This window comes from Rosa chinensis, chromosome 5 (genome assembly GCF_002994745.2).
Source record: "Rosa chinensis cultivar Old Blush chromosome 5, RchiOBHm-V2, whole genome shotgun sequence".
In the NCBI taxonomy this organism is placed as follows: domain Eukaryota; kingdom Viridiplantae; phylum Streptophyta; class Magnoliopsida; order Rosales; family Rosaceae; genus Rosa; species Rosa chinensis.
The window spans coordinates 56,546,305-56,565,007 of NC_037092.1; the positions used below are offsets into that span (position 1 = coordinate 56,546,305).

The window sequence follows — 18,703 nt, forward strand, 5'->3', positions numbered from 1 at the left end:
GAAGCTCGAAAGGAGTTTTGTAAGAAAGGATGGGAGAGGGCAATCGATTGATTATGTGGACGGCTGTGAGAACACACTCCCCAAAATTGTGGAGGAAGATGAGCCTGAAATTTTAAAGCACGAGCCACCTGGATAATATGGCGATGCTTGCGCTCCACAACCCCATTTTGTTGAGGTGTGTAAACACAAGAATGTTGGAAAATAACGCCATTATCTTGAAAAAAAGAGCTAAGTGAAATAAATTCACTACCATTGTCACTTCGGAAAGTTTTAATGCGAGAGTCAAATTGAGTGAGAATGTGAGCAAAAAAACGCTTCAAAAGTGGTTGTGTTTCATCTTTGTGCCGCATTAAGAAAACCCAAGTAAATCGGGTGAAATCATCCACAATGGTAAGGAAATAAAAAGCACCAGAAAGAGAAGGGTGTCGATAACGACCCCAAATATCACAATGAATTATTTCAAATGGTCTTGTAGAAGAAATAGATCTAGAACTGAATGGTAATCGACTCTGCTTAGCCAAAGGACACACAGGGCAATTATTATTTGGCTGAATGGAAAAATGCAAGAAATTTTTTGCTATGTGACTTAAACATGGAGAGGAGACATGACCCAAGCGATTATGCCAAAGATTGGTGGGGGAAAGGACAAGGTTGCATGATGATCTGGAAGGAGTGGTAATGGACGGCCTGGTTCGTTCCGTCGCTAGTGACACCAAATAGTATAGCCCATCATGTTCTTTACCCAAACCAATCGTCCTCTTCGTAGCTAGATCCTGCAAAACACACCAATAAGGATAGAATGTTACTGAACAATTCAGACCTCTTGTCAAGCGGCTAACCGACATTAAATCAACTTTGAACTTCGACACAAACAGCACATTATGTAGATAATATACGGTACTCAGAGGCAAAGAACCTGTGGCTTCAATATGCACTTTTTGTCCACTAGGTAGCAAAACAGGCGGTAATGCACAATTTTTATTTTTATTCAATAATTTAGAGCACGAAGTAATATGATCTGTCTTTGTTGCCCCATTATCAATTATCCAATTGCGGGAAGCGACTCTAGACAAACCTGGCTGCATTACTGCATTTGCCTTAGAACTCGAGTCAGTATTTGGATTGGGCTTTTGGGCTTGTTGGAGAGCAGCTAAAAACTGTTTGAATTGGGCCTCAGATAAAGTAATTGCTTATCCATTCTCCTCTTCTACGATGCCTGTCGAATGAACCTGGTTAGCAGAAGGAGAGGGCGCGATAGAAGGCGCGATTGGTGTGGCAGTGTGCTTCTTGGGGAAATTTCCCGATCCATGCTTTGCTTTGGGATGACCTGGAGGAAAACCAATTAAGTGAAAACATGTTTGGACCCAATGTCCTGGATCACCACAATAGGTACAGTGCGGCCTTCCCCTTCCTCGACCTGAACCAAAACGAGAGGTGAAGCAGCGTTCGGCATCTCGACTGGTCTGAAGATTCGGTCGGTCACCACGACCTCCTCTGCTGCCGATCTGGTTCGGCCGGCCGCCACTCCGGACAGCCATGGCGGGGGTGCTTGAACTGGACTCCGCCGCTGCAACGAAACGTTGTTTTTCTTCTTGTGCAACTGCAGCATATGCTTGTCAGACACTTGGAAGGGGATTCATCAAGAGGATTTGACCGCGGGTTGCACTGTAAGTCTCATTTAATCCCATCAAGAATTACATGAGCTTTTGTTGATTTGCCTGTGCTCCTTGTGATGCTTCTGAATAGGATGCCAATTCATCCCATAAACTTTTCAGTTTTGTGTAGTATGCAGAAACTGATTGTTGTTCTTGCCTGAGTGAAGCGATGTCTCGCTGAATTTCAAATCTGCGAGGTGCATTGCCTTGTGAAAAACGCTCACTTAGATCTTCCTATACCTCATGAGCTGTAGCATAGTAGATGATACTGTCAGCAATTTCAGAACTGACTGTGTTAACGATCCATGAATGGACCGTGTCATTGCATCTTGAACAGGTTGCATATCCTTCTGGGTCAGCTTCGGGTGATGGAACTTTGATTGAACCATTCACAAAACCGAGCTTGTTTTTAGAATTGAGAGCCATTGTCATAGCCCTCTTCCAACCTGTGTAATTGTCTCCATTCAATGGTTTGGAGACTAAGACCAATCCAGGATGATCTGAATGGTGAGTGAAGAATGGATTTGAGATATCAGATGTTGGATTATTTGACTTGCTGGAATTGGGTGGTGGTAATGGGACGTTATCACCAGCCATGGTGATTATGGCTTTTCTGAATTTGTTGCTAGGAAGGCTAGAGAAGAGTCAGGATTGTGAGTCCTGCTCTGATACCATGAAAAACAACAAAGACAGATTTGCTGAAGAGATGATTGCTCTATTGATCTGTAGCACATATATACAATAACACAGCTTGATTCTAGGATACAAAACAAGAAAGCTATTCTAGCCCTATTAATGTCTAATAATATAGAATCAATGTGATGATATAGAGTGAATGTGTTAAATGTTAACAGCTATACAAAATGCTAATTTTGCTCCACTTTCCAACAAATAGTGTGTGTGATTTTACCCTGCATTGAGATGGGATTTATGTTGACAATCTCATGTCAACTTTCTTAAAATGATTGTAATGTCAGAGGTGCAATTTGGTTCAAGCTTTGGGTGATTCTATACAGAGTTATTAATTTTCATTAAAATTTTGCTTTAACCCTTCAATTTGAAGCCAATGTTGGCCACCACTAAAGTTGGCAATGGCTGATAAAATTATGTCAGGTTATTTATTTTCTTTTTCTAAAATTTAGTGTTCTTTTTTATGCTTTGAGAATATTAAGTGTATGTTGAGCAGAGCTTTAATGTTAGAAATTTTACTTTGGGATTACAGAGTAGTAGGTTGAGTAAATAGGATCACTGAATCTTCAGAGAGCTAATTCAGCTAAGTTTGTAGTCAGTTGAGAGATAGGAATAATGTTCTGGAGTTTTGATTCATGTTGGTTGGGCAAATTGCCGTGATGACAGTTGTCTGGATCCTTGGATGTAGAGAAATACAAGAATGGGAATGTGAAGGGGAAGAAGTTGACTGTATTTCAGTTTTGTCATCTTTATGGACCTCAATTTCTTCAGGATTCAGATTCTTTTTATTTTCCCCTTCAAATTCCTTTAAATTGGAATGCATTTGTTACAAACGAGATTGATAGGGTTATATAGCTGAGGGAATTATAATTACCTCCCATTGAAACAGATCGTGATCAAGTTTTGGGGTTATGAGAGAGTCTGATTTGTGCAATTTATGAGTACTGTTTATAATCATATTGTATGGCATGCTATAAAAAACAAACAAGTGTGGATCAAAATGTAATTGAATGAATTATGAAACAAAGAAAAATTAATCAAAGAGAAGCTGGCTAGGTAATAATCAATAGGAATAATGTATCAAAATTTGCTATTTTTGTCTCTGCACCCAATTGTCGGAGTTGGTTCCTTTTGTATGCTTAATGCATGTTTAAAGAAAAGAAAAGAAAAAAAAACCTTGTACACGTTTTGAAGTAATGCTTCTTACCGGCCATAATTATTCCTTATCCCTAGTAGCCAAAATCATTGCTCTTAATATGAATAGATTCAAGCTGATGAAGGATATCAGCAACTCTTCTTTATTTTATTCTTTTGTTGTGTCATAAAGCAATTAAGGAGAATATGAACACAAGACATTGGTGCATGTTTATATTGATATACACACCTGATAGTTGTATGTCTTGATAACAGAAGGGTTGTCATTTGGGGTTTAATATCTTTCTTGTTTCTTTGTGGAGCCATGTACCGTGGTCTTGTAATTTTTTTTTGCAGTCTATACTTCCCTTATGTTTATATTATTATTGAAGACTCATTTTCTCATGGCTTCTGGTACTTCAAAGTTGTACATACATTGTTCTGAATAATAATGTCACTATGCCAATAAACTCATCGGACGACAGAGCTCAGACAACCATTGTTTTCTGTTGTCTGATTTTTTTTAATGACAGAATAATAAAAAACTGTTGTCTGAGTACTATGATATACAATGGTAAGTTAGTTTTGAGAATAGGGGTCGTGTTTAGACAACAGAAAACTGTTGTCTAATAAATTGGGATTGTTGAAGTCTTGATTGTGTTCCAACTGATATTTTTTTTGGCACAACTAGTGAAACTATTCCTCCCCGATAAATTTAACAATCTGAAAACTCAAACCAAACTTCTCTCTTCTGCACAGCGTCCTCAAACCAATTTTTCCCCCCTCCCTCGCGTAAAACTGAAAACCCAGCGCCCACAACCCAAATTTCTTGCCAAATCCGAACTCTCCTCCAATCAAACCTGAAAACCCAGAAAAACCTCAGCCCACCATCCCCATCTCGCTTCGACAAATACAAAAGAACCTCATCCCCCATCTCTGTGAAACACATAACCCATCTCAATTACTTTTTCAAACCATAGATCCAAACTAGCCAAACCATCTCAATCCCTCTCATGCTTTGTGTTGGTGTTGCAATTGAGAATATTTCATCGGTCTCAATCCCTATTGTTGGGTAAGCCCTTTGATTAACTGTTAATCAATTTAGGGTTTCTGTTGGATTGGGTTTTAGGGTTTTAATTGGAAATTTCCTTTCAAATTTGATTTTTGTTTGGTGGGTTATGTTCGAATTGGGATACAAGATTATCTTTTGTCATTGTTATGTTCGAATTTCCTTTCAAAGGTATGATATTTGTCTCTAAAATCAGAGAAGGAGCTGAACCAACTCTCTGGGGGTTTGGATTCGAATTGCAGGAGTTTATGGGTTTTCGTGGATTTGAGAAGGAGATGATGGGTTAGTTAGCGTTTTCTTTCCGTTTACCTATCTAAACTTTGTTTTGCTTAATTATCTCTGTTAAGGTTTGATACATGTGGTATATTTGAAATATGTGCATCTTATTTGTAGGAGAGTTGGGAAACGAAAGGCTACTCTCCAGTTGATAAGTGTAGCAAAGGAAAGGCCAAGCAAATGAAGAAAGCCAAGAAACACCCAAACAAGCAAAAGTTCTATATCTTTTGTCTTTTTCAAATTCTGGTGCCACTCTAAGAAAGACCCCACAGTTTGGTGGGTTGATGACAATACATCAACAACTGCAAAGCTTGATACTGGCATGTTAATTGCTGTGAAGACGAATAACTGAGAAGGTTTACAGGGTCACAAGGAATGGTTGGTCAGTTTTACTGTCTGCTTACATACAAAGTTTCAATCTGTCTTCCTGATTCATTTCGTTATCCTGAACCTAGCCTCTGTTCAAATCAATTGAGTATGGCACACATATGAGAATCTAATACACACATTGATATTCAATTTCTGAGGAGATTCAATTGGTTAATTACCAGTTATCCAAGAAGACATTGTTTGGATTCATGGAACAATCTTAATGGATCTCTGTCCCTAAGAGTTGTTATAGATAATCAATTTTAAATGTAATGTTTTCACATAAATTTATTAGTGCACCTTGAACTATAGACATAAATTAATTTACTACCTAGGACTTGCCCTACAATATTGTAGACCTGTTTATTTGCTAAGCTGTATTTGGGTTTTGTTTCAATTTTCAAAATGAGTAACATTTTGCCCATCGATCACTTCATTGATTGAAAATCCTCTACTTTTATTTCCAGTTCTGCCTATCTAAATATTAATGGTGTATTTGCAATCAGATTAGTTTATTGCATTTTGGTTTGAATAAGAAAATTACAGAATGCCTAGCTAAAAAGTATATATTGAGGAGGACGCAATTAGACCATATCTAATAAATATAATATAACGTTTTAGCTGCAATGCTAATCCTCTTTGCTAGCTTGCTCATTAACATAGAGGATATATATATATATATATATATATATATTGTCCTTTTCTTGCCAATTCAATTCTGATTTAGCTGAAGTTATAGTTGGAAAACGTAACTCATAGAGTGATAGTTGAAGACTGTGCTTATAATTCTTTAGGATCGACATCTAAAGTGGCTTTGTTAGTAAGTACTAATATTAGGTTGTTTATTTGGTTAGTACACCAAATTTATAGTTGAAAGCCCTATATCATTTAAGAATATGAATATGCTCTTTATCTTCAACAGTTTGAACTTCTGAGTATTGTAGTATAGTTTTTCCTAGTTATGACATTCTTTCCCACTAATTAAGTTTCTTGTTTCATTTATATCCACTTCTCCTAATTGTTTCAGGGATTTAAAGGAGGTTCAGTGAAATTAACTATTCATAGTGGACCTGAAATCAAGCACTTGGATTTAATGGAAGTTTAGTTCTTCATTTATCCCTGCAAAATATTGTTATTTAATTGTCTAGACTTATGCTTTGTTCTAATAAGTTAACTTGGAGGAACAAATGATGCAGTGAAGTCTTTGACCAAGGTAGTAGATACACAAAGAGGACATGAGTAATGAATCTGGTATATTTTCTATTAGTTGTACAGCTTGATGTATCATGCATTTTGCTTCTCATTGTATCATAAAAGTAGTATTTACATAGTGAGCTAAGTCCAAAGGAAGTTGTGTCATAGCAAAGTAATTGTAGTGCCTAATATCAGACCATTAATTACTATAAATGTTAGCAACTCTCTAGATGCTAAGGGTATGTAACTATTTGTTCCTTTTGTCACTGAACTAATGCTGGTTGATGTTGTCACAAAAAATGGTCTTCACTTTTTAGACATGGAACTTGGAAATACTGGGACCAGTTGTTCTACAAGGATTAGATCAAGGAAACAGATATCTATCAGGGCAAAAATGGTCATACAAGGTCTATAAAGTTTAGAGCAAGTAAGTTTATGTACCTTTTCTCTTACTTGCACTGGAAATAAAGCAATCTTACATTTTCTAATGCATTGCTTTTCTAAGTATGGCACACTTCGTGTGCTCAATACCACATAGTAAACTCTATGTATATTTTTCTTATGCTATTTTTTGTTTCTTTGTTTAGTGTATTGTTTTTCACATGTAATTGTATGAGTCCAGTTATTAGAACACTTGTGTCTTTTCTTTGACAGCTTTTGGGACCAAGAGAGTAGAACAACAGAACTTGTGGTTGCAGCTATGAAGACAAACAAGATGTCCGAGGTCAAGTTACATAAATGTATGTTTTCAAGGTTGTTTGAAACTGTAGGTGTGGTACTTTCATATGGCATTGCTGGTAGAAGAGAAAGGGGAGCAAGGGTAGAAGCTCGAGAGCTTAAGAGAGATGATGAAGTGTGGCTGGTCGGGAGAGCAGTTTAGAGCACCAGATGATCTGGTATTTTCATATTATGTGGATTTAACTCGTACAGTTATAGTTTGCTTGATTGATGTAATGAGATCTGGATACTTGTACGTTTTCAAATGAAATCAATTATAATGATAATTTGATTGAAGTGTTTCTCTTACCATTACAATTAAAAATTTTAGACCAGATTTCTTAATATGGTGTCGTGCAACTGCACTTACTAAGACATACGAACCAAATAAAGCTGACGTCTAAACCAACATCAAACAACAGAATTCAAGCAAAGGTCTTTTGTTAACAGTCTTATACATCGACATATAACTGTGGTTTCTAATTGAATCACACAACAGAAAGACCCAAGAAAGTTCAAGCCTCTATATATTCAGACGACAGATTTATGTCATTTTAATTAGAAAGCCACAATAGAACATAAGAAATATATGTTGTCCACAATTGATTCAGACAACAGAAAAAATCCAAGATAGTTCAAATCTCCACATATTCAGACAACAGATTTCTGTCGTCTTAGTGAAATACAAACGATAGAGTTTTATGAAAAGATGTTGTGCAAAAACCTTTATAACAATAAATAACTGTCGTTTTGTTACATCTGCAACAACAGAAAGTCATAATTCTGCATATTTGGAAATAATCAGACAACAGATTATTGGCCTGTCTCTGTTGTTTGAGTGAAATATAGATCACGGGTAATATCTATCGTCTGAAGGCCTAAGAGATATCAGGCTACTAGACAACAGAAAATTTTCGAATCAGACAACAGTCCTCGGCTGTTGTCTGATGGGTTCATTGACATAGTGTGTTTTGATTGATAAAAGTTGCATGTATGATTACTTTTACTAATTGCACATGTTTTTTATTATTAGGTAAATATTACTTAGGGGACTGCGGATTCCCAAATCGACAACGGTTTCTAGCTCCATTTCGAGGTACTCGATATCACCTCAAAGATTTTGGTGGTGAAGGAAACCATCTTGTCAATGCAATTGAGTTATTCAATCTTCGACATGCTAGCTTCCTTGAGGAATGTTATTGAGAGAATATTTGGAATATTTAAGTCGCGTTTCACAATCTTCAAATCACCACCACCATTTCCATATAAGACACAAGTAGAACTAGTTTTGGCTTGTGCAAGAATGCACAATTTTCTTCGACAGGAATGTCGTTAAGATGAATTTCCTCCTGAACCAGAAGAAGATCCGATAGACAGTCACGAAGATAATTTTGAATGGGATGGTTTTCAAACCCAAGATCAGCAAAGAGAGAATGCTAATGAATGGAGAATGAGTATTGCTACTCATATGTGGACAGATGCCTAACCAAAGGCCAACAATGAAAACAATGACAATCAAGAAAGTGAAAATATAGGAGAAGAATAAATCATATCATTGTTTCATAGACGCCTACTTATTTGGCATGAAACTTCATCAATGTGTTTTTTTTCCTTCTCTTTTTTTGATACCTTTTGGTTTGGTTGATTATATTTGGAGGTTTTTCCTTTATTTTCTTATATGTTTGTTTCATGACATTATTTGAGCTTCTCTAATTCCTACACTAATGAACATTAGTTAACATAGCTACGGCATCGTATTTTATTCTCTGACTAATAAACTAGCTTGGTTTTTCTTTTTTATAAGTATTGTGAAATCTATAGAAGTCATTCATATAAAGTCTGTAGATTTTTACAAATCAGTAAAAAATCTATGCTAAAAGTCAACGCTTTTAAAAAATCAATAAAAGTCTATGAACTTTTTATAGAATCCATGGACTTTTGAAAAAGTTTATCATTTAAAAAGGGGGGGTGAAATTTGCAAACCACACCCCCTTTCATTTTTTTAATGAAATTTGCACACCCAAATTTGCAAACCACACCCCCTTTCATTTTTTTAATAATATTTCATCCCAATTTTTTTTAAACTTCCTAAAATACCCTCAAAAGTCAGATTTTCTTTTTGAGTCTCTCTCTCTCTCTCTCTCTCTCTCGCGTTCTCTCCTCCAAACCCGGCAATAGCTTCCGCGGGAGTGGCCACTGATCCCACTGACAAAATTAAAACATAGTTGAATGAAAAGGATCTTATTCTGTCAAACTCCACTACGCACAGTCAAGAAGCTTATGATCCAATTTGGGATGGCATGAAAAAATCAAAAAGTATCTTTGTTCTACTCCAATACTTCTTCTCTTCAGTATCTCTCTCCCTCCCTTTCTAACATCGCTTCTCCTCTCCCTCTCTGTCTGTCTCTTTTTCTCTTCCTCTTCGATTCCCTTTCTTTTATTTTGTTTTCTTCTTCTCTATCTTTCTCCCAGGTTCTTATTTTTTTTTTTTTTACTCCTCCTCCTTCTGTTCTGTTTCTTTCTTATTTCTCCTCTCTTCTCACCCATCGTCTCTCCTCTCCAACTCTTATCCCTGTGAAAAAAAAAAAAGACTAATAGAATAAGTGAATAACAATAGAAACAAAAACCAATCAATTCTTTCTTTTAAAAAGAAAAAGAAAAAACAATTAAAAGAATAAAATAATAATAAACCTTTAAATTAGAAACGGGATATCACAGTCAGTAACAATCTGGAGAAAAACCTAAACAAGGAAACTAATTACAGGCAATCAAATTCGTCAAATTCTGATTGAACTTTCCTAGCCAACTCCATCTTCTTGAATCTGTTGTTTATCTTTTTCTCATGCACAAGTAAAGCTGTCAAGTCTTCCTGATCCTCACTTTTATCTTTTTCTCTTCCAGCATTGATCTCTTCCACTTGATATTAAGTGCCTCAATATCATTAACTTTTGCATCCAATTGGGTCTGTATACTATAAGCTTCTTCCAAGTCCTCCATCTCTCTTCTTTTCCATTTTGGCAGATTTCTACATCATCACCATCATCAAATATCATACTATCTTTCTAAACTGTTTTTTTCTCTCTCCTTCTTGGTCTCATGAGACACATAGGCACTTTGAATAAAACAAGGACAACTCCCTAAATGCTGCCTACATATAAATTCAAGAAAGACAATTCCATGACTGATACAACCATGAAACCCACTATTTACACTACTCAAATAACTTGATAATCTTAGAGAATTTCGTTTTTCTGTAATTATTTCTTGCCGATTACACTCCACTTGATGAAGAGATGACCTTATTTCTCCAAAAGATTTCATGACTTAAGTCAATAATCACAAAATTTATCAAATTGTATTACTATGACCTGTTGAGCTGTATAGGAAGTAGAATGGTTTTCCAACAACATAAGAAATTGCATGAAAAGGGTAAACTGATATCAACACTACTTTCAAATACACATGAACAATTTCTTTCCATCATTCACCATTCTTAATTTCTCTCACACTACATTCATTCCTTATTGGTTACCTTATTTCGTTTTCAATTTAGAACCAAACTCACAATAATCCCATTAGTAACAAACCGGAAAGTAATTCACAGAATTCAGTTTGCCTAACCCCATAAAAAGAATTCATCAAGTTCAAATAATCTATTCATACCAAGAAGTCATCCATCTCCTAAATCTTACTAGAATATTATGTAATGTGCAGAACAAAATATGACTACCACTAATACATGCATAACAAAAAAATAGAATGTATCAATCAAAAGAAAGAAAGAAAGAAAGTAAATAAAAAATTTCTAACTAACCCAAAAGGCATAAAGCAACCCAATTTTTTCAATCTCCAAATTTCGAAAAGCAATAAGGACTCCAAATTTCCCAAATTTATCAGCAAACATATTGCCCACAAATCATAAAGAAAGAAACTTGTGCAATTTGATATGAGCTAGAAGAGAAGGAACAGTAAGAACAATTGAATTGCAGAAGAGAAAAGCAAATTTAAACATGAAACTAGAGTAGAATAGTGAGATAGCAAAGAGAAAAGTTGGGATCTGACCTGGTTTGGAAAGACGAAGGTTGAGGTTGGTCAATTTTCAATGGAGAAGAGACTCTGTCATTGTCTGGACTTTGGAGAAGAAAGAGAGAAGAGGAAGTGCCGTCGTGATTTTGGAGGAGAGAACGCGCGCGCGCGAGAGAGAGAGAGAGAGAGAGAGAGAGAGAGAGAGAGAGAGAGAGAGAGAGAGAGAGAGAGAGAGAGAGAAGACTCAAAAAGAAAATCTAACTTTTGAGGGTATTTTGGGAAGTTCAAAAAAATTTGGAATGAAATATTTTTAAAAAAAATGAAAGGGGGTGTAGTTTGCAAATTTGGGTGTGCAAATTTCACCCCCCTTTAAAAAAACTCCACACAAATCCAAATACAATACGGACTCGGCTTCTCTGCTTGGATTCTCTTTGCTATAATCTACTTGGAGATCAATGTGAGCTCGCCACATCAGCACATCTCAATCCAAGGGCTATTAAGCTGACAACACACAAAGAGAGACTCTCTCTCTAAGGATATGAAATAGTACTTTAACATCAACAAGTCCTCGACTCAATCCCTCTCTCTCTCGCTTCGCCCAATTTCCTCCCCCTCACGATCTAGTCGTGAACTGAATCGATAACGATCTCTCAACTCCTCACATCTCTCTCTCTCTCTTTGCCCAATTTCCTCCTTCTCTTCACCATCCCGTGTTATGTTGTTCGTTGAATCAAATTGATTTGGGTGTATTTCAATTTATTGGATTTGGGGGTATTTTGTTGGGAGGTTGTAGGAGTGAATTCTAAATTGTTTTGTTGATGCAGTAGATTGAATTTGAAGATGACTATTTTGTTGATGCGTTTTCTCAAGTCTGTTATGATTACCCTTTTGTTTGTTCTGCATATTGTTTCTGTTATACCATCTGTATTAAGCATTTTATCATCTGGGTTGGTCTATTTTGAGGGACTTTCATTGTTGATTGATGGGTTAAGTGTGGAAAAAAATAATGCATTTGTACGCCCTGAACTTTGATTTGAAGTAGGAGGGTACCATTGGTGTGAAGTAGAGGAAAGATTGGAAATTTGTAAGGATTTCGTATAGATGTTGTAATTTTACCAATTTCGAAACTTTTGGTTGGACTAAGAGAGAAAATGCTGAAGTTGGTTTGTAAGTTGGATGTTATTCATCTTCACCTTCATAGCTAATGTTATCTTTTATTTAAAAATCATGAAGTCTTTGAAGCTAATGTTATTCATCTTCACCTTATCAGGTTATTCATGCTCATGTTGTCAATGACAATTTGTACAAGAAGCCATATTGTTGCAGGACTCGCATTGATCTCTACAATGAAAGATCTAGTGAAGGAATGAAAATTAGAGCACCACATGTTGGTTAGGATATGGAAGTAGAGCTGATGATGTTAACAAATTGGAGCTAATGTTATTGTTGAAGGTTGCTGGGTTTTGGTGAATGTGTAAACTTTTACTTTTGGCCTTGGCTCCAATTTGGAGTAAATTGTTAAGTTTCTATGTATGAAAAGATTGTGCAAGACTCCAATATGGAGTGAATTAATATGAAAAGTTTGTATGTATGAAGAAATTCTGTAGAGTATTATTTACATGAGATTTCAGCCATATGCCAATTCAAAGTTCTCAAGCTTGTTTAAGTAAAGTAACTAGCTTTGTCAATAGGTGTACCAAAGAAGCAGGTTTGAAGAACAAAAATGCTTGTATTAAGTAATTGCCTCCTTGTTAAGCTATTGAATATGAACACTTCAAAACTGCAGAAAGTGAATCAAAACTAAAACCTGTACACAACAAATTGAGCAGAAAGTGGCAAACTGATCTAGCTATTTGGAATTGGCTACGAAATACATAAAACTAAGGCTTGTACAGTTCATTATCAAATAGGTAATGCTTAAACTATAAAAACACAGAGTTAAATAACTTGGATCAAAATAGCATCTTTGTTCCACTACATGAATGAACAACAAAAGCCGTTCCAGAAATTGATCAACATGTAATGCCCCGTACCTACTAGTTACTTTTTACCATCGTTGACTGAGGAGTGACTTTTTCTCTAGTCTGGAAAATTAGGAAATTTCATTGAGATTGTCGTAGAATATGAAAAAAAAAATCGGGTTCGTAGATACGAAGTTTGTTTCGATTGGAGTTTTTACAGGGAAGTTGTGATTAATGTGCTTAAGGTATTTTCTTTTTTTTTCCTTTTAAATTTATTAGTTTTGTTTTTTTTTTAAAGAGGAAATAGAATAATTAAAAGGAGAGAGAGAGAGTGAATCGGGAGAACCCGATACCGACCCCCCCCCTCTTCTCTTTCTCTTTTTCTTCTTTCCGTTTCTGCGCACCGGAGCCGAATTCCGGCCGATTTCCCCACCTCCGGACGTCGTTGAGCTCGCCTCCGGCCACCACAGCCTCCTCTCCTCATCCTCTGTCACCTCAGGTAAGAGTTTTTCGTTGGGTACTCATGTTTGGAGCTATTTCGGGTGGATTGCCGATCGAGGGATTGGGAATTTCCGACTGGGTCTTCAATTTCCGGCTGTTTCGGCCGGAAATCTTCATGGTTTTGGTTTCCTGTGAAGTGCTAGATATGTTTTCAACCTCATTTTAGCTTGTGGAAGTGAGATTGATGTTGAAGTGTGGTGATGAACAGTAAACACCGAATTTCCAGATTTTTGGGTTGAATTTTCGACCCCTTTCTGCCTAGTTTCAGCTATTGTTGCAGGGTTGAAGATTGTTGAGTTGTTTTTAAGCTAGTTAACTGTTTGTGAGGGTTGTTTTGTTGGAAATTGTTGACTGTTGCAGGTTTAGAATTGGTTGGGTGTGTTGTGGTGTTGATTTTGGAATAGATAGGTTGTTTGGTATCGATTTTAATCTTTGAGTTTTGTGTTAAATTTGAAATTGTTGGATATTGAGGTTTTGTTGGATTTGGATTGTTGAACATGGTTGTTGGATTTGTCATGTTGGTAGTGTTGGGTGAATTCTCTTGTTAAAGGACTATTGTGAATTATTTGTTAGGTAGTAGAGTGAATTTGAGAAGGTGGAGTTGGAATCGTGAATTAGAAAAAGGGAAAAATTAAGAATGATTGTGGAAATTTTTGGAAGGATTTATATTATCGATTGGTGGTAATTTGTGATGAAGGAGGTGCGATTAAATTGATTTAGTTATCGAAAGGTTCTTGTGAAGATTTAAATTAAGTGAAGTCCTTGATCGATTGAGAATCGAATTAAAAATCGGTTGAGTAGTTTGAGTTAGAGGGCATTGAGATTTTAAGGAATTATAGAATTAATCCCAAATTAAAGTGTGGGAGTTTTATAACAATTTGTGAATAACGGATGCTTATTCCGAGGGAAATGAGTTGTTTTTGAGAGTATTTCCTTATTATGGTTAATTATATCCATGCAATTGTGAAAGGACGTACTGAGCCCTCGAGCGAGGAGGACACAGGCAGGCAGCAGGGTTAGCTGCGGGATTCACTTGTGAGTGGACCTTTATTTTTATTTAAATAATTCATGCAGCATGGTATTAAGTTTTGAAATGTGATTTTATGGAAAGAAAAGGATTAAAAAAGGAAACAGTTGACAAGGAGGCCAGTTTGGCGCATGCGTATCTTACCTAGTTGGCAGACCCTTCTAGGTAATAGTCTGGTTGGCAGTCTGGTTGGCAGTCCCTTCCAGACTACAGCTCGGTTGGCAGTCCCATCCGATGCGTCATCTGGTTGGCAGTCCCTTCCAGATGACTTGAGGTAGTTAGTCGGCAGTCCCGTCTACTACATGTGGCTAGTTGGCAGTCCCAACTAATCACCGCCTCCTACTCCGGTTGGCAGTCCCTTCCGATGCGTCATCGGGTGGCAGTCCCTCCCCGATGGCATGAGATGCTTAGGAAGCAGTCCTTCCTAGCCATCAAATGAGTTTCATGGAAAAATGATTGAGTTGGAACTTCATAGGGTTCAGCTGCATGATGGTTTTGTTAAAAAGAGAAATGGGGAAGCATACCATAAATTGTTTTGATTCTAGTTTCGGTTTTGTCCACTCACTCTAATGGATTTTATATGTTTTCCCCTGGGCCCTTCGTTTTCAAATGCCCAGATTTCATATTAGCAGAGATTGCGTCCAGGCTCAAGGACTTTGGGAATTAGCGCTTCCGTTTTTGTCCGTAGGTTATTACTTAACCTACCTTGTATGATATTGGCTTAGTTTAGTGTTGCTCTGATAAACCTTTTCTTTTAAGTTTGATGGATGTTGTTGCTTACGGAAGATTATGTTGGGTTTTGAACTTTCCGGATGTAATATATGTGCTTGGATTGTAAATATGATATCGTAGGTTGAGTAGAAGTTAATGTTGTAATCATATCCAGGTTTGTGAAATTTTTGGGTAGCCCATATTTAGGGGAGGTTCTGCCGAATTTTCGGTAGGATTTCGCTTAACGTGGGCCCCGCAGGCTCGTATCCAGGTAATTGGGGTGATTCCTGGGTCGGGTCCTGTCAGTTGGTATCAGAGCACTAGGTTATTAGATTCTGTGGCCGATATCTTCTTATAGTTGTCTTACATGCTTGATAGTATTCAGTACCTCCCGAGTGATGGCCCGACTGCAGCGGTTCCCCATCATATACTCTTCGGTGCTGACGTACCAATCAAGTATGTAAGATAGTTGTTATTGGTATAAATGACTTGGTGTAACTCAGTTATGGGAATTTCAGGTGGAATGAGACCCGGACGCAGATCTCGTGCAGGCAGGAACCATTCACCCGCTGGAGAGGGTGATGATGAGCAGGTTCCTCATGGGTTGGTACGGACCGTGGAGCGGTTGTTTGAGCGTTTTGCAGCTGCACTCCCCAATCCTAGGACTGACTATACTGTGGAGCGTGCCAGACGCCATGGAGCGTATACTTTCTCTAGTGCTCCTACGGAGTCCGTAGCAGGAGACTGGATCACCCGCATGGAGAGAGTATTTGAGTCCTTGGGTTGTCCAGCTGCTAGGAGGGTTCCTTTGGCTATTGACCTCCTAGACGGGGATGCATGGCTTTGGTGGCAGGGTACCAGGAATATGGTTTTTGACCCAACTACCATGACTTGGGAAGAGTTCAAAACGGAGTTCTCAAATCGGTATTATAATCAGGCATCCCAGCACCGTCTCCGATTTGAGTTCATGCAGTTGAAGCAGACTGAAGAGATGACTGTGTTACAGTATGAGGAGCGTTTCATTGCTTTGTCTCGGTTTGCCCCTGAGTTGGTGGCGACAGAAAAGTTGAAGGTTGATCAGTTTATTAATGGCCTCCTACCTATATATCGAGACTGGTTGGCGCCTCATGATTATCCGACTTTTAAGTTAGCTGTGGAGGCTGCTATGAGGTGTGAGGCTAGATATCTGGACGGTTCCCGACCTTTGGAGATTGGCGGTCCTAGTCAGGGGCCATCTAAGAGAATTGCCTCTAGTTCGGGTTCTGCATCGTCATCAGGCAATAGACCGAGCAGTTCAGATTCTATCTCTCGTCAGCGTTTCAGGGGACGCTTCAGGAGGCCTGGGCAGACAGGTAGGAGACAGTCCAGGGGTGGCACTGCTAGTTCCAGTGGAGGCTTTGGTAGACAGGCGATTCCGAGAGACTATCCCCAGTGTGCTACTTGTGGTAGACACCATGCAGGTCCGTGTCTGGCAGGTGTGGGGACTTGTTACCAGTGTGGCCAGTGGGGTCACTACAGGAGAGAATGCCCTCAGTTGACCCACGGAGTCTTCACTACTACTAGTCAGAGTATGGGTCAGACCTCTATGGGTGCTACTAGTTCGGGTTCTCATGACAGTTTGTCAGGCAGGAGCAGCACTCAGCCGGGTCGTGGACAGAGAGGGCGTCCAGTGACCCAGGCCCGTCTTCATGCTATGACCCAGCAGGAGGGTCGCACTGCACCGAACGTCATTATGGGTATGTTAATTGTTTTTGGCCAACCAGCTTTCATTTTGATTGATCCTGGAGCCTCTCACTCCTTTATGTCTAAGAGGTTTTCTTTCTTTGCTAATGTGCCCCATCTCTCCTACTCGGAGAGTGGCATGTTGTTCTACCATCGGGGGAAAGACATAGAATTGAATGGGTACATCGTTTTTGTGGAGTGTTTGTAGAGGGAGTTTGCTTAGAAGCGGACTTGATTCCATTTGAGTTAGTGGAGTTTGATGTAATCCTAGGGATGGATTTCCTTCGGATGCATCATGCCTTAGTGGATTGCTTTTGTAGTACTGTATTATTTCGGAGTCCGAGTAAGCCAGTTGTCACCTTTTATGGTGAACGGGAGGTTCTCCCATCTTGCATGATCTCAGCTTTAACTGCTAAGAAGATGTTGAGTAAGGGTTGCCAAGCTTATTTGGCACATGTGGTGAATTCAAATGCCGAAGTTATGGATCTTAGCCAAATTCCTATTGTTGGTGACTATCCAGATGTATTTCCAGAAGAATTGCCTGGACTGCCCCCGGTGCGAGAGATAGACTTTACCATTGATTTACTTCCAGGTACAACACCCATCTCTCAAGCACCTTATAGAATGGCACCGGCGGAACTGAAGGAGTTGTATATACAACTGCAGGAGTTAATGGATAAAGGGTTTATACGACCTAGTGTATCTCCCTGGGGTGCACCTGTGTTGTTTGTGAAGAAGAAAGATGGTACTTTGAGGCTTTGTATTGATTACCGGAAACTAAACAGGGTGACTATAAGGAATAAATATCCCTTGCCCCGCATTGATGATTTGTTTGACCAGTTGAGGGGTGCTAAAGTTTTCTCAAAGATTGATTTGAGGTCTGGTTATCATCAGTTACGGATTAAAGAGGAGGATGTAGCCAAAACTGCTTTTCGATCACGTTATGGTCATTATGAGTTCCTTGTTATGCCTTTTGGGTTGACTAATGCACCCGCTGCTTTCATGGATCTCATGAACAGGGTATTTCGCCCGTATCTTGACCGCTTTGTGATTGTGTTCATTGATGACATACTGGTTTATTCTAAAAGTGAGGAGTTACATGCTGAGCACTTGAATATTGTGTTGGAGACTCTACGGCTACACCAATTGTATGCTAAATTCAGTAAGTGCGAGTTTTGGCTTGACCAAGTGACATTCTTGGGTCACGTCATTACAGCTGCTGGTGTTAGTGTTGATTCCCAAAAAGTAGAAGCAGTGTTGAATTGGGAGAGACCTACCAATGTAAAGGGAATTCGTAGTTTCTTGGGTCTTGCTGGTTACTATCGACGTTTTGTGCAAAATTTTTCTAGAATTGCCGCTCCTCTTACTAAGTTAACGAGAAAGGGTGTCAGATTTGTTTGGTCTGAAAATTGTGAGCGGAGCTTCCAAGAACTTAAGAGTCGGCTGACTAGTGCTCCAATTCTATCCTTGCCTGATGATAGTGGGGAGTATGAAATTTACAGCGATGCCTCTAGACAAGGCTTGGGCTGTGTTTTAATGCAGCATGGTAATGTGATTGCTTATGCTTCTAGACAGTTGAAGCCACATGAGTTGAATTATCCCACACATGATTTAGAGTTGGCAGCTATTGTACTTGCTCTTAAGCTGTGGA

The 18,703-nt window shown here is 38.3% G+C and overlaps 1 long non-coding RNA gene and 1 pseudogene across 1 annotated transcript; one reads left to right on the forward strand and one right to left on the reverse strand.

Moving 5' to 3' along the window:
* The window catches only part of LOC112164497, an 87,509-nt pseudogene that overhangs the window by 14,070 nt on the left and 54,736 nt on the right, over positions 1 to 18,703 (reverse strand).
* LOC121049609 lies at positions 4,241 to 5,314 on the forward strand. The gene is made up of 3 exons (XR_005800871.1): positions 4,241 to 4,551; positions 4,720 to 4,830; positions 4,942 to 5,314. It is a non-coding gene; the product is annotated as an uncharacterized LOC121049609 (long non-coding RNA).